The sequence below is a fragment of the Salvia miltiorrhiza genome, unplaced genomic scaffold, assembly GCF_028751815.1.
Source record: "Salvia miltiorrhiza cultivar Shanhuang (shh) unplaced genomic scaffold, IMPLAD_Smil_shh original_scaffold_302, whole genome shotgun sequence".
NCBI lineage: Eukaryota > Viridiplantae > Streptophyta > Magnoliopsida > Lamiales > Lamiaceae > Salvia > Salvia miltiorrhiza.
Window position 1 is genome coordinate 612,877 of NW_026651523.1, and position 12,990 is coordinate 625,866.

General features: G+C 39.9%; 1 long non-coding RNA gene across 1 annotated transcript; it reads right to left on the minus strand.

The window, feature by feature from the left end:
- Nucleotides 1-10,458: 10,458 nt before the first annotated feature.
- LOC131003997 (uncharacterized) lies at nt 10,459-12,784 on the minus strand. The gene is made up of 3 exons (XR_009094877.1): nt 12,698-12,784; nt 11,263-11,323; nt 10,459-10,685 (listed from the first exon to the last, which is right to left on the minus strand). It is a non-coding gene; the product is annotated as an uncharacterized LOC131003997 (long non-coding RNA).
- Between the last annotated feature and the right edge of the window lie 206 nt (nt 12,785-12,990).

A 12,990-nucleotide genomic window follows, 5' to 3' on the forward strand; every position in this document is an offset into this window, starting at 1 on the left:
TAGCATCGTTATTGAAAATCAAATACACAAAGGTTCACAGTAAAAAAAAAATGCTCAACAAGATTAATGAGAAAGCTTATTTGTTGGGCAATTCCTCGAATCATGATGCCCCATCGTATTGCATTTCTTGCAATTACGCAATGGCTTCTTAGCAAGAGCCATGGCCTTCTCTTGGTCAGATTTTCTTCTTCCACCTGCGCCACTGCCTTTCGTTTTGGATATGAGAGGAGGTAACACAGATGGTACTTCCGGTGCTGCAGTACCATAAAAATCCTTGAAAACCCTATGCTTAGCTTCTAGCTTAGACTCTGTACTGCCCTCTTTCGCAAATCTTTTTTCAACTTCAATCAGCGCAGCAAGCAGTTCTTCACGTAGCACTTGATTGTCACCAACATACACAATACAATTGCCAACAACGTTGAAAAACTTATTGTTACCAATAACAGAATTTTGGCTTGGTGCACTGCCGAGGTCAAAGCCAGGAACCATGGCCGACAATCTACTAAATTTACTCCAGCGAACTGATATGTATTTATCAGGAATTCTTTCAACTTGCAATGTGCGAAATGCAAGAAAAATGTGTTTGCACAGAATACCTTTCCTGACGAACAGATTGCAGCTGCAATATGTATAAGCGTCCGACAGTCTATGTCGCACCACGAATTTCCCATCAATATTGTCATGCACAGTATATATGCTCTCATCAACTTGCTCCTCCATCTTATACATATTGCAATAGGTTTGCGAAGCAACTATCTCTTCTTGTACCTCCTTGAATATGTTGTTGGTGTATATGGTTGCAGCATGCTTCTCTATTTTAAGTCTCGTCTTCATGGGTAGAACTCCGGTCTCGTCAGCAAAGGTAGTCTTATGATAATTATGTCGTTGAGCCTCCAATGCACTGCAATATTGCATATAAAACAACATAAGATTTGCATTCTTATGGACAAACCGTTTGAAGTAGCTATTCTCGCTCTCTGACAACGATGTAGTTCTGAATAATCCACTCATACTGACATCTCTAAAGTATGCAGGGATCCAGTGTGAACGATCATCGAACATATCAGAAAACCATCTATTATCTGACAAGTCGTACTCATCCATAAGATTTTTCCAATTCTCTTCAAAAACAGCAGGCTCATCAAATTCAGACCAAACAAAATTCCCAAAGTTGGTTTTGAACTCAGTGCTATCCCTCAATCTTTGCGGCATCTTCTCAGCAACCTTCATTGTAATATGCCACATGCAATATCTGTGACGTGTTTGAGGCCAAACTGCCGCAACAGCCTTTTTCAACCCTGGATCTTGATCAGTTATTAATAGTGGTGGGGCATTTCCCACGCATTCAACAAACTTTTCCAAAACCCAAGAATACGAATCAACATCTTCTCGAGATATGATGGCTGCCCCAAAAGACAAACACTTGCCATGGTTATCCCTACCCGTGAACGGTGTGAAGATCATTTTATACCTGTCAAGGCAAAAAACGAATCTTTAATACTATGACATCAAAACGGAAAAAAATAAATGTTCATACTACAACAATATAAAAAGAATAAAACTGCCTTTCTAACCTACTTGAACAGTTACCAATTACTATCGAACAGTCGTGTAAAAACGTTTGAACACAAAACAAAATAAGAACAATTTTAATAAATAATTTGAACACATAAAGAAACAAAAACAAAATTACACAGAACATAGAAAAATTAAAAATACCTGTTGGTATTGTATGTTGCGTCGAAGGACACAGCTTCACCAAATAATTTGTAGTTCTTAACAGATACTTCGTCGGTCCAAATCAACCGACGCAGCCTGTTCTCATCGTCTACATCATAGAAATATTGGAAGCCATTGCCTAACTCTTTTTTATTCATGAATGTTTGCAAAATCATGTGAGCATCTGAATCAAGTGCGTAAACATTAAGATCACGTACAAAATTCTTGAAATCATTACTGACGCAACCAATATCCTCATATTCGCCCATAATCTCTCTGTACATACGGAAAGATCTAATAGGCCCAATGTTTGCTTTAATCGCGGACGTAATCCACATCTCATGGACGGGGGTAACGTTCCTGTTCACGGGCATAAGGTGTCTAGATACAGTAGGAACCATGGCGTGATTATGACCCTCAATGAACGTGCGCACCTTATACATACCAAAATCTGAAATTTGAAAAATAATCCGAGCCCTGCAATTAACCTTGCATGACGTTCTCTTACGCTTCTTGGTTGAGCGTTTACTTTTGGGCATCAATGACTCGTCGGGCTTAGGAGGAATACCTTCTCTATTGCATAACACATAGTATAAAATAATTGTACCATCATCATCCTTTGTGCTTGTGCTTTTTCTGGATGTAAAACCGCATAACTCTGCATAATCGTCGTAAAACTCACATCCTACATCCAAATTAGGACAAATCTGCCCCACAAACGGTTTGCTCTTAGACTCGCATTCAGGGATTGTAAGTTCAACTGTTTCATCTTCTTCATACGCCGGATATACTTGAAAACAAAAAATACAATAGAGACAATTTTAGAACATGAATTGATCGTTAATGCTCATTAAATAAATAAACTGTAGTAGTTACAAAGAACAAAAAATGTGGGAAAATGACAGCGCAGAACACATTACACAAATGAACTATTCAGTTCTATAAACGAACAGAAACTATTAAAAATCGAACAGAACAGTACGCATAACAGTATACAAGAAACTGGTGTAGATGGATAATTGAAATACAAATCATTAACAAAAAGATGTCACTGAATCATTATGAACATATAATGCACGAGTTCGAAAAAAACAACAAATATATACTTGTTTGGAATCACCGTGTAAAACTACAATGAAAAGAAAAAAAATTACCTGTATCATCCATGGAAGCCGACTTCAATTTTCTGAAGAACACACGTCGTTTTTTTTTAACTCTCCGAGACGAAGATTCTGAGATTGATACTGAATTTTGATATTGAGTTTTACGGTAGGAAGAATTTCACAGCAAGAGGAATTTTACTGAATAGATATGGTATAATCAAATCTTACCAAAAAAAAAGAAGATAATGAAAGATTACGTATCTTAATACACGGTTAGTTATGAAATGCAATTACTATAATGACCTTTTCGAAAATAATTAAGGGAAAATGCTGATTGAAATTCGGCCATTAGATTTAAAGGAATCAATGCTCCAGATCACTTCTCTCTTCTCTAAATACTTGTACTTCTCTATTGAACCCTTCTCTATATATATATATATATATATATATATATCTATCTATCTATCTATCTATATATATATATATATACTTGAATAATTATAACCTTATTTAGTATGTGGGAAAATATATTTATTCATGTGAGGAAATTTTTCTCAATTATGATATAACTAATATCATAATAACAATGCATCAATAAATCATATGTGAATATTCTACCAAGTAAAATATTTATATCACATAGACATTTTAATAAAAATATAGGGCGAAGATAGGTTTCTCAATAAGAGAATTTATATGACCCGAGAAAGATAATATCGCCTTCTATAATTCTCAAAAATAATTCCTATCTCATTTATTCGCCCACATGCATAATTCCTCTAGCTACTATTTAAGACTCAATTTAAATACGAGCTAGGGCACAAATAGCTTCTCAAAATACGGGGTATTACATCCTTACCCCCTTAAAAAAATTTCGTCCCGAAATTTGAAATCTCACCTTCGGGAAACAACTCTGGATATTTTTCCTTCATTTTATCCTCCAATTCCCAAGTTGCTTCTTCTTGCCCGTGATGTCGCCATTGTATTTTGACTAAGGCAATTGACTTATTTCTCAATTGTTGGATCTTTCTATCCAACACAGCTTCGGGTCTTTCTTCATATTTCAGGTCCGGTTCAAGAGATATATCCTCTCGATGAATAACATGCTTCGGGTCAAACACGTATTTTCTCAACTGCGACACGTGAAAGACATTGTGAACATTCACGAAATTTGGAGGTAACGCGAGTCTATAGGCAACAGGGCCTACTCTTTCTAATATATCATATGGGCCTATAAATCTAGGCTTGAGCTTTCCTTTTATACCGAATCGGTGAATCCCTCGAGAAGGGGAAACTTTCAAAAAGACCTTACTTCCCACTTCGAATTGAATCTCTGTGCGTCTAGTGTCGGCATAAGATTTTTGGCGATCTTGAGCTTCTTTAATTCGTTGCCGAATTTGTCTCACAGTTGTGATCATTTCTTCCACTGCGTCAGGACCTAACACTTTTCTTTCTCCTACTTCATCCCAATAAAGCGGAGATCTACATTTTCTTCCATAGAGGGCTTCATATGGTGCCATGTTAATAGTCGTTTGGAAACTATTATTGTAGGCAAATTCAATCAGGGGTAACACTTGTTCCCATTGAGCTCCTCTATCTAACACTACAGTCCGAATCATATCTTCCAAAACTTGTATAGTTCTTTCAGACTGTCCATCCGTCTGTGGATGAAAAGCTGTGCTAAAATTCAACTTAGTACCCAATTCCCTGTGTAAGCTCATCCAAAAACGTGAGGTGAATTTTGTATCTCTATCGGAGGTAATCGTCATTGGAACTCCGTGTAAACGTACTATCTCACGAATGTATATTTGAGCTAACTTTTCAGAACCACTTGTGACAGGAATCGGTATGAAGTGAGCACTTTTCGTCAATCTATCTATGATCACCCAAACGGCGGTATTCCCTCTATTCGACTTTGGCAAGGCAGTGACAAAGTCCATGGCAATGTGGTCCCATTTCCACTCTGGGATTTCTAACGGTTGTAATTTGCCATAAGGTCGTTGGTGTAATGCCTTCACTTGCTGACAAGCTAAACATCGTTCTACAAACGAAGCTATGTCTCGCTTCATGCCTTCCCACCAAAATTTTGCTTTTAAATCTTGGTACATCTTCGTACCTCCCGGATGTGCTGCGTAAGGCGTGTCATGAGCTTCGCTCATGATTTCATTTCTTAATTTCTCATCATTGGGTACACAGATTCTTTCCTCAAACATCAATACATTATCTGCTGCTTCTTGGTATGACTCAAGCTTCTCGGTACGGATTTTCACTCGCAATCTTTCCAATTTCTCATCCTCTCTTTGCATACTAACAATCCTTAATCTTAGGTCGGGGGTAACACTGAGTGTCGCCATGATCAAATCTGTGGTTTGCGGTGGAAATACCACTTCCAACCTTAACCTTTCGAATTCCCTAACCAAGTCATTCTCCTTGGTTAGGATACATCCTAACTTGGCTCGTTCCATTCTGCTCAAGGCATCTGCCACGACGTTGGCTTTGCTTGGATGATAATTGATTCCACAATCGTAGTCCTTGACCAATTCTAGCCATCTTCTTTGTCTCATATTCAGATCCTTCTGTTCAAAGAAATATTTGAGACTCTTATGGTCGGTGTAAATTTCACACCTTACTCCATAAAGGTGATGTCTCCAAATTTTCAATGCGTGCACTACTGCTGCTAGCTCTAGGTCATGTGTCGGGTAATTTGCTTCGTGTGGCCTAAGCTGTCGCGAGGCATAAGCTATTACCTTTCCCTCTTGCATCAGTACACAACCTAGTCCTTTCTTTGATGCGTCCGTATAGATAGTGTATTCCTTGTTTGCTTCTGGAACGGCTAGTACTGGGGCAGTGGTCAACCTCTTCTTCAATTCTTGAAAACTTTGTTCGCATTCGTCTGTCCATAAGAATTTGACTTCTTTCTTGAGCATATGAGTTATAGGCTTGGCTATTTTGGAGAAATCTTGTATAAAACGACGGTAGTAGCCTGCTAATCCTAGGAAGCTACGAATCTCGTGAGGTGTCGTTGGTGATCTCCATTCTTGCACTGCTTGAACCTTGGCAGGGTCCACTTTGATTCCTGCAGCTGAAATGATGTGGCCTAAGAAATTGACTTCTCGTAGCCAAAACTCACATTTGCTATACTTAGCATAAAGCTTTTCAGCTCTTAGCTTCTCTAGCACAGTTCTAAGGTGCTCTTCATGATCCTTCTCATTCTTCGAGTAAATCAAGATGTCGTCTATGAATACCAACACGAATTGATCCAAATATTCGTGAAACACTCGATTCATGAGATCCATGAATACGGCGGGGGCATTTGTTAATCCAAAAGGCATCACTATGAACTCATAGTGTCCGTATCTCGTGCGGAATGCTGTCTTTGGAATATCCTCAGGTTGTATCCTCAATTGGTGATACCCTGTCCTTAAATCTATCTTTGAGAAAGCGCGTGCTCCTCGAAGTTGATCAAACAAATCGTCTATACGTGGCAAAGGATACTTGTTCTTTAGGGTCACCTTGTTTAATTCCCGGTAATCGATACACAATCTTAAACTTCCGTCTTTCTTTTTGACAAACAGGACCGGTGCTCCCCAAGGCGAAACACTGGGTCGAATGAATCCCATGTCCAACAATTCTTGTAGTTGCAACTTCAGTTCTTGCAATTCTGCTGGTGCCATCCTATATGGTGCTTTGGATATTGGTGCTGCTCCAGGTTCCAAGTCGATTGTGAATTCCAATTGTCGGTTCGGGGGTAGACCTGGTAGAATATCAGGGAAAACGTCTTGATACTCCCGCACTATAGGTACATCTTCAATCTTTATTTGTGCTTCCTCTTCTTGGCTCAAGTATACTAAATATGCTGTCGCGCCCTTTTCTTTTAGTATCTTGTTCGCTTGCACTGCAGAGATGATAGATGTCTTCTTCCATTTCCTATTGATGGCATAAAAACATGTAGGTTCCAGGCCAGGTGGCTGGAATGATATCCGTCTCTGCTCGCATTGTATCACCGCATGGTGTTCTGCTAACCAGTCCATTCCCAAAATGATGTCTGTGGTCCACATGCGCAGAAGTCTCAACGTCTTAGCCTTAAGCTTAAGAGGTCCTAATTCGAATTCTAAGTTAGGACACACATGTGTCACGGTGGTGATCTTCCCTAAGGGAGTGGCTACCCTTAAGTGTAGCTGGGCTGGTTCTACATTCAGCTCTAACGTATCCACACAAGTATATGAGATGAAAGAATGTGATGCTCCAGTATCAAAGAGAATAACAATGGGTACACCTTTCAGTTCCCCAATACCTGTTAAGTTTCCTTGGTTCTTATCCTGATTCTTCTGATTGATAGCATACATCCTTTGATATTGCGGTGGTATTCCTGCTTGCGGTGCAGGTAGCTGCTTATGAGGCTGGTTTGGACGGCGAAAAGGTTGTTGCTGTAGTGGTTGAGGTAGAGGAAGAATTCCTTCCATTGCTCTGAGTTGTGGGGTTGGAAACTGATTGGGTCTTCCTCCACTCATCCCTTGCTGTCGGTTGGGGCACTGGCTCGAGTAATGCCCTGGTTTCCCACAAGTGAAACAATTTGGGTTTCCAGCTCTGCACACTCCTGTGTGTAACTTGTTGCACTTAGGACAAGGGGGTATCCCTTGGTGTCCGGGGTGTGAGGTCGCTGGTCCACCATAAAATAATTTATCGCCTTTCACGAATGGAGCCTGGACATTCTGACCTTGCCATGGATTTTTACCCTCATTTCCACGATTTTCCCATTTGCGTTTTCCTTTCTGTCCTTGGTTAGAGTAGGGAGTGTTTGATACTTGCGTATATTGAGCTAATGGAGGCGTTGGTGTGTGTGTTGTTTTCTCTGGTTGCATTGCTAGCTCCATATCTAGAGCTCTGTTCAAGGCCTCGGCGTAGGAAAGTGCCGTTTGACTTGCCAATACAACTCTTATCTCTTGTCGCAGTCCGGCGCAAAACAACTCGGACATCTTCTCATCCGTATCCACTCTATACGGTGCATATCGGGCCAGATCGCAGAATAGTCGATCGTACTCCACTACAGTTTTATTCCCTTGCTTTAAGGTGGTAAACTCCATCTCCTTCTTTTTCCTATAGCTTCTGGGTATGAACTTCTCACACAGAGCAGTCTTAAAAAGCTCCCAAGTGAGTTCATCTAACTGCTCCGGGGTCATAGTTTTCTGCTTTGCTTCCCACCAATAGTCGGCGGTTCCTTTCAGCTGGTAAGACACGCACATAAGACGTTGTGCGTCGTTGCATCTCAAAAATCGAAAGATTCGTTCCATAGCACGAATCCATTCTTCCGTTTCAGCAGGGTCTCCCGTGCCTGCGAAAGTCGGTGGGTTCTGTCTTAAGAAAAGTTCTTCCACTCTCCTATCTTGAGGTGGAGGCGGCGGTGTAGGTTCTCTGGGTTCTTCCTCATTCCCGGGTGTATCTCTGTTCACTCTTCGTGGAGGCATTATGACAATCTACAAGTTTGGGTTAAAAGATAAGTTCCTCTATGTGACAAGGATCATCTTACTCTAGTCTTATAGCTGAGTAATTCACAACATACCATGCATCTCATATATATATATATATATATATATATATATGTATATATATACATTATCACATAGAGTATACTCAATGCATCAAGTACTCGGTTCTCAATCAATGTATACAAATTGACAACTACATCATAACAATGCATCAAAATAAGTAATCACATTTCTCATTTAGTCAAAAATGGCCACTTTGGCCCATCATGTATATACCGTGAAAATTGCCTTAGCGAGGACTTCTTTTGTACAAAATGATCTATAAACTGCTATAGGTCAGTACAAAGTACTACTCTGTTAAAGACCTAGCTACTGCATCAATACTGCGTCTATGTACAAGCAGCCCTACAATTGGGTACAGATACTATCCGTTACCCGTGTACTATAGGGACCTAAAATAAGTACAAGCCCTGGTCTGGGATGGAACTATCCATTACCAGCCAAATCTATGGGCTATCTAAACAAAGCTACCATATATATACCTCTCTACTCAAATACCATCATATCAAAACCATATCCACCCATGACCTCTACCATCACCCCGGCTACTATCGTCACTCCCATCCTCCGTAGCATCATCACCGACATCTGCTCGAGCGTCACCCGATCGGGGCACATACGGCACACCATCCTCATTGTTAGAGTCGACACGGTGAAAAGGGTCGAAGGCGGCTCTCTCTCGAATCGGATCTCCTCGAGGGACGTCCGTCTCGAAGGCCTGGCCCATGTTAGGAAGATCCAAGGGCTGTGAGATGAGAGTCCCAACAACCGGGACTGATCCTGTGTCGTCCTCCGTGTCTCTAGCTGTCCCCTGGGGTCGTGAAGGTCCTCGTGCGAATGGATCAACATCAGCCATAGCAATCTCGCCCTCTCCAACCGTAGGGAGGGGAGGAACAGGGAGGGTCTCACGGATGGGGCTCATCAGCTGCTCGATGGTATCGATGGCCTCAGTGGTGTCTATGGTCATAGGGGTAACCAAGATATCAATAGGAGAAATCTCATCCTCGGGCAGAGTGCCCTGAGGAAGTGAAGGAATAGGGTCATCAATCGGCTGGAAGCTAAGGAGGTCTAGTACCAATGCCATAAAAGGATCCTCAGTCTCAAGAAGACCCTGAGGCTGACTCTCTGCCTCACCCTCTCGGGTGTCACTCTCCGTCAGGTAAAAGTAGGATGGGTTCGCATACATCACGAACCGGCTCAACAGAATGGTTAGGTACTCCGGGAATCGCGCCTCAAAACCTCCCGGTGCCAACGGGCTATAGAAGTCTGGGGCGATGAAAAGACACCAAGCCTGCCAGTGGGGTGGCATCCTATATGGCAGTATCTGCATGGCCAGCTGAGCCGTGACTCCATGCTCTACGGCGTCAATCCACCTGTGGTGGAAGCGTGCTAAGAACTCTCCAATAGTCTCGTGGTGCTCCAAAGTACAGTCATAGAAAGCCTGTACTATGTCGAATCCGTCTGCCATGCTAGAATAACAACTCGTGTTACTAAGTCAAGAATGACTTACTCGTTTATTACTCAATAACATACTCGTTTGTCGGTGTTCCTCTAGGATTCTCGTAGTGCATCGGTATCAATATTGATTCCAATAAAAATTTTCCACCATCTTACTTATCCAGTCAATCAAAACCAGATATCAATAATATTGCATCATGTACTAATCATGCTTCTTTCTCAACTTACAAATATCATCAACTTATCAATTGCATATCTCATGCTCATAAGTAACTTTAAACTTTAACTTGCATACCTCGTCAAGCTGGCGGAGATGGGGTGTTGGCTCTTGTCAGTGACATAGCTCTTTTAGTCTAAGACTCTAGCTTAGACTCAATCAAAAAAAAGACTCTATAAGAGATTATACTCAGAGCAGACGAGCTGCTCTGATACCACTCTGTCGCAGCCCGATATAGCCAGTGATAGCGTATACCAAGTATCGTACGACTAATAAAAGAAATAGTGAAAGAAATAGGAATACATCTTGTTTTAGCGGAAGCAATTGCAAACTTTACTCATTTTAAAGAAGGATTTCAAGACCAAAATAATTACTAGCTTGGGTAAACATGATTAAGCCATTGAAATTTAGCAAGGGTCTGAGAAGTATTTCCCTTAAGGGATATTACAGACATAAGCAAATTAAATAAAGAGTTTCATCAGAGTTATGCAGCGAGATGCGTTACTATATGTGTGAAGACATATAGCAGGGAGTTCAAATTCTTATAGAGTCAAAGCTTATAAAGATAAATATGAGACATAGGAAAGACACAGCCAACTGACAATTCCAACAGCTTTCACCCATCCTCGCGCCAAGCCAGACCTGCATATTTAGAAATACATGCAGGGCTGAGTACCAAAAAGCACTCAGTGGACTCATGCCGGAAATAATTGAAATGTTGCTCTTAGAGCTATATGTCAATCTTGCCCTTTTCAATGCATCAACAGGATTTAACTGAGATTAAAAATACCTGTTCATGTTTTTCTGTCATAAACTCATTTGCATCATCATAATAATATCATTAGTCTGCAGACATTAAATATTCACGGTATGTGCCAACTATGAGAACTCATATAATATATATATAAGGTGAAGAGAAGGAGGCCTCCTTCAAATCACCGTGACCGGCCGACTAGAGACGGCTCACGATCACCTCTGCGCACAAAACCTTTACTGTCATATAAATCAGTCAAAGGCCGATATCTTGCATCATGATCATAATCATGTCTTTCATAGAGGCAACATACCATATCTCATTCTCATCAATAATAAATATGGCAAGTTGACAATTTTCATAATACTCATCAATAATGCTTCAACATGCTTCATTTTCTTAAGAATTTGCATTTGAACTTATTATCATGGTAGCTAGCCATAATAGAGTTAGAATAAAGCCCACCTGTCTCAGGGGTCGATGACGTAACGCTCAGAGTCGTACTAACGCCGGCCGTCACTCGAACCTTTGGTGGCGCACGTGGTTTAGATTGCCATGTGACAAAATAAACTCTAGTTAGAATTCATCTAACTAATATCTCAATACTTATACTTGCATCAATGCTTAATCTCATCTTATAACTTCTCCACTATTTACCCAATTGGACCTTCCAATTTAATCGGATATCTTATCCAATTAAAAGACTCTCAATCCTAGGTAAATAGCATTCAAAAATCACTTAATCATTCATGCTTCAAATAAACAATATTTCACATAATATAAATGAATTATCTCAATAGTCAAATGACTTAAAAGTCATTCTATATGAACTTGAAATCTTTTTCCTTGAAGGGAAATTCTCAAATATTCATGTAAGCCTTGAAAAATATTTATAAAACTTTCTAGTAGCATTTTCATGCCATATCATGGTGTATAATTCCACCAAAGCTCTTTAAAAATTCTTAACACAAAATCAAGGTAAAATTTTCGGACACTACCAGTTTAACATTCTGTTCTGTCTCAACTTTAACGAATAAACTGCTTCAACTCAGGAATCTCCTGGATTCAAGACTTATACCGATGAAAACCTCTTTGAGTCTAGTTTCGTTTAAAAGAACGTAGAGTGAAAAACTCCAAGTGGTTTAAGAGATATGGGTGTTTTCCCACAGTCTACCAGATTCGGCAGTTTTGCACGACTGGAAGCTAGGATTTTTTAAAAATAGTAAACGTTGGTCAAAGGGTTTGCAATTTTACACGCATCTGTATAACACATGTATCTTTCTATCATAAAACTTTTGGAGGCTGAATGTTTTTGAAAGTTACTGAAAAGTGTGACTCTAGAGACTGCCTTTCTAAATTTCCGGCGGAAATGCGCAGTAAAACATTTATATTTTAAAAAGGTAGTAAATGAAGTCCAAATGACTTGAAATTTTACCAGAGTCCTCAAGACACATATATCTACACTCTGTAAAATTTTGAAGATTTTTGGACGAGGGAAACCTCGTCGACTGATCAGTCCATAACGTAAGAAAACTTCTCAAAATGGTTGAAACAACAACATATACACATATCATCATAGATCTATACTTTCATCACCATTCTCATGCATTTTCACACTAATAACTCATCATGCTTCAATTATCATAACATATAACTCTCTCAAGGGTTTTCAAGAACTATCTTCCATTCTCATGCATCTACATGAAGAAGGGTATGAGCATAAGAAAAGTAGTGAAAGTTTTGAAGGAGTTCATAACACTTTCTTTCACCAACATTTTCGAAAATCACAAGAGTAGAGAGGGGACTATCATGCTTCAATATGCTTCAATATACATGCCTATATATCATGAAAATATATATATATATATATATAACATAAGAGAAGGATTGAGGTTGCTACCAACAAGATCAATGGAGGTGGAGTAGAGGATGATGCGTAGTATGCTTGGAGCTTGAGCTTGAAGATGAACACTTTAAGAAACCTTAGTTTTTACTATATTTGGTGGAACAAAAAAGAAAGTAAGGTGAAGTGAAGAGGGGATGGGCTGCGAAAATAAAGAAGAAGAAGAGAGGGAGGGAAATGAGAGAGAGGTGTGCATGTGCTTGTGAGCTTAAAGTGTGTAGGAATGTGTTGGCTAGTAGATTAGCCTTTTAGGTGCATGTGATCTTCAATTATGGGAAAGAGAAGAATAA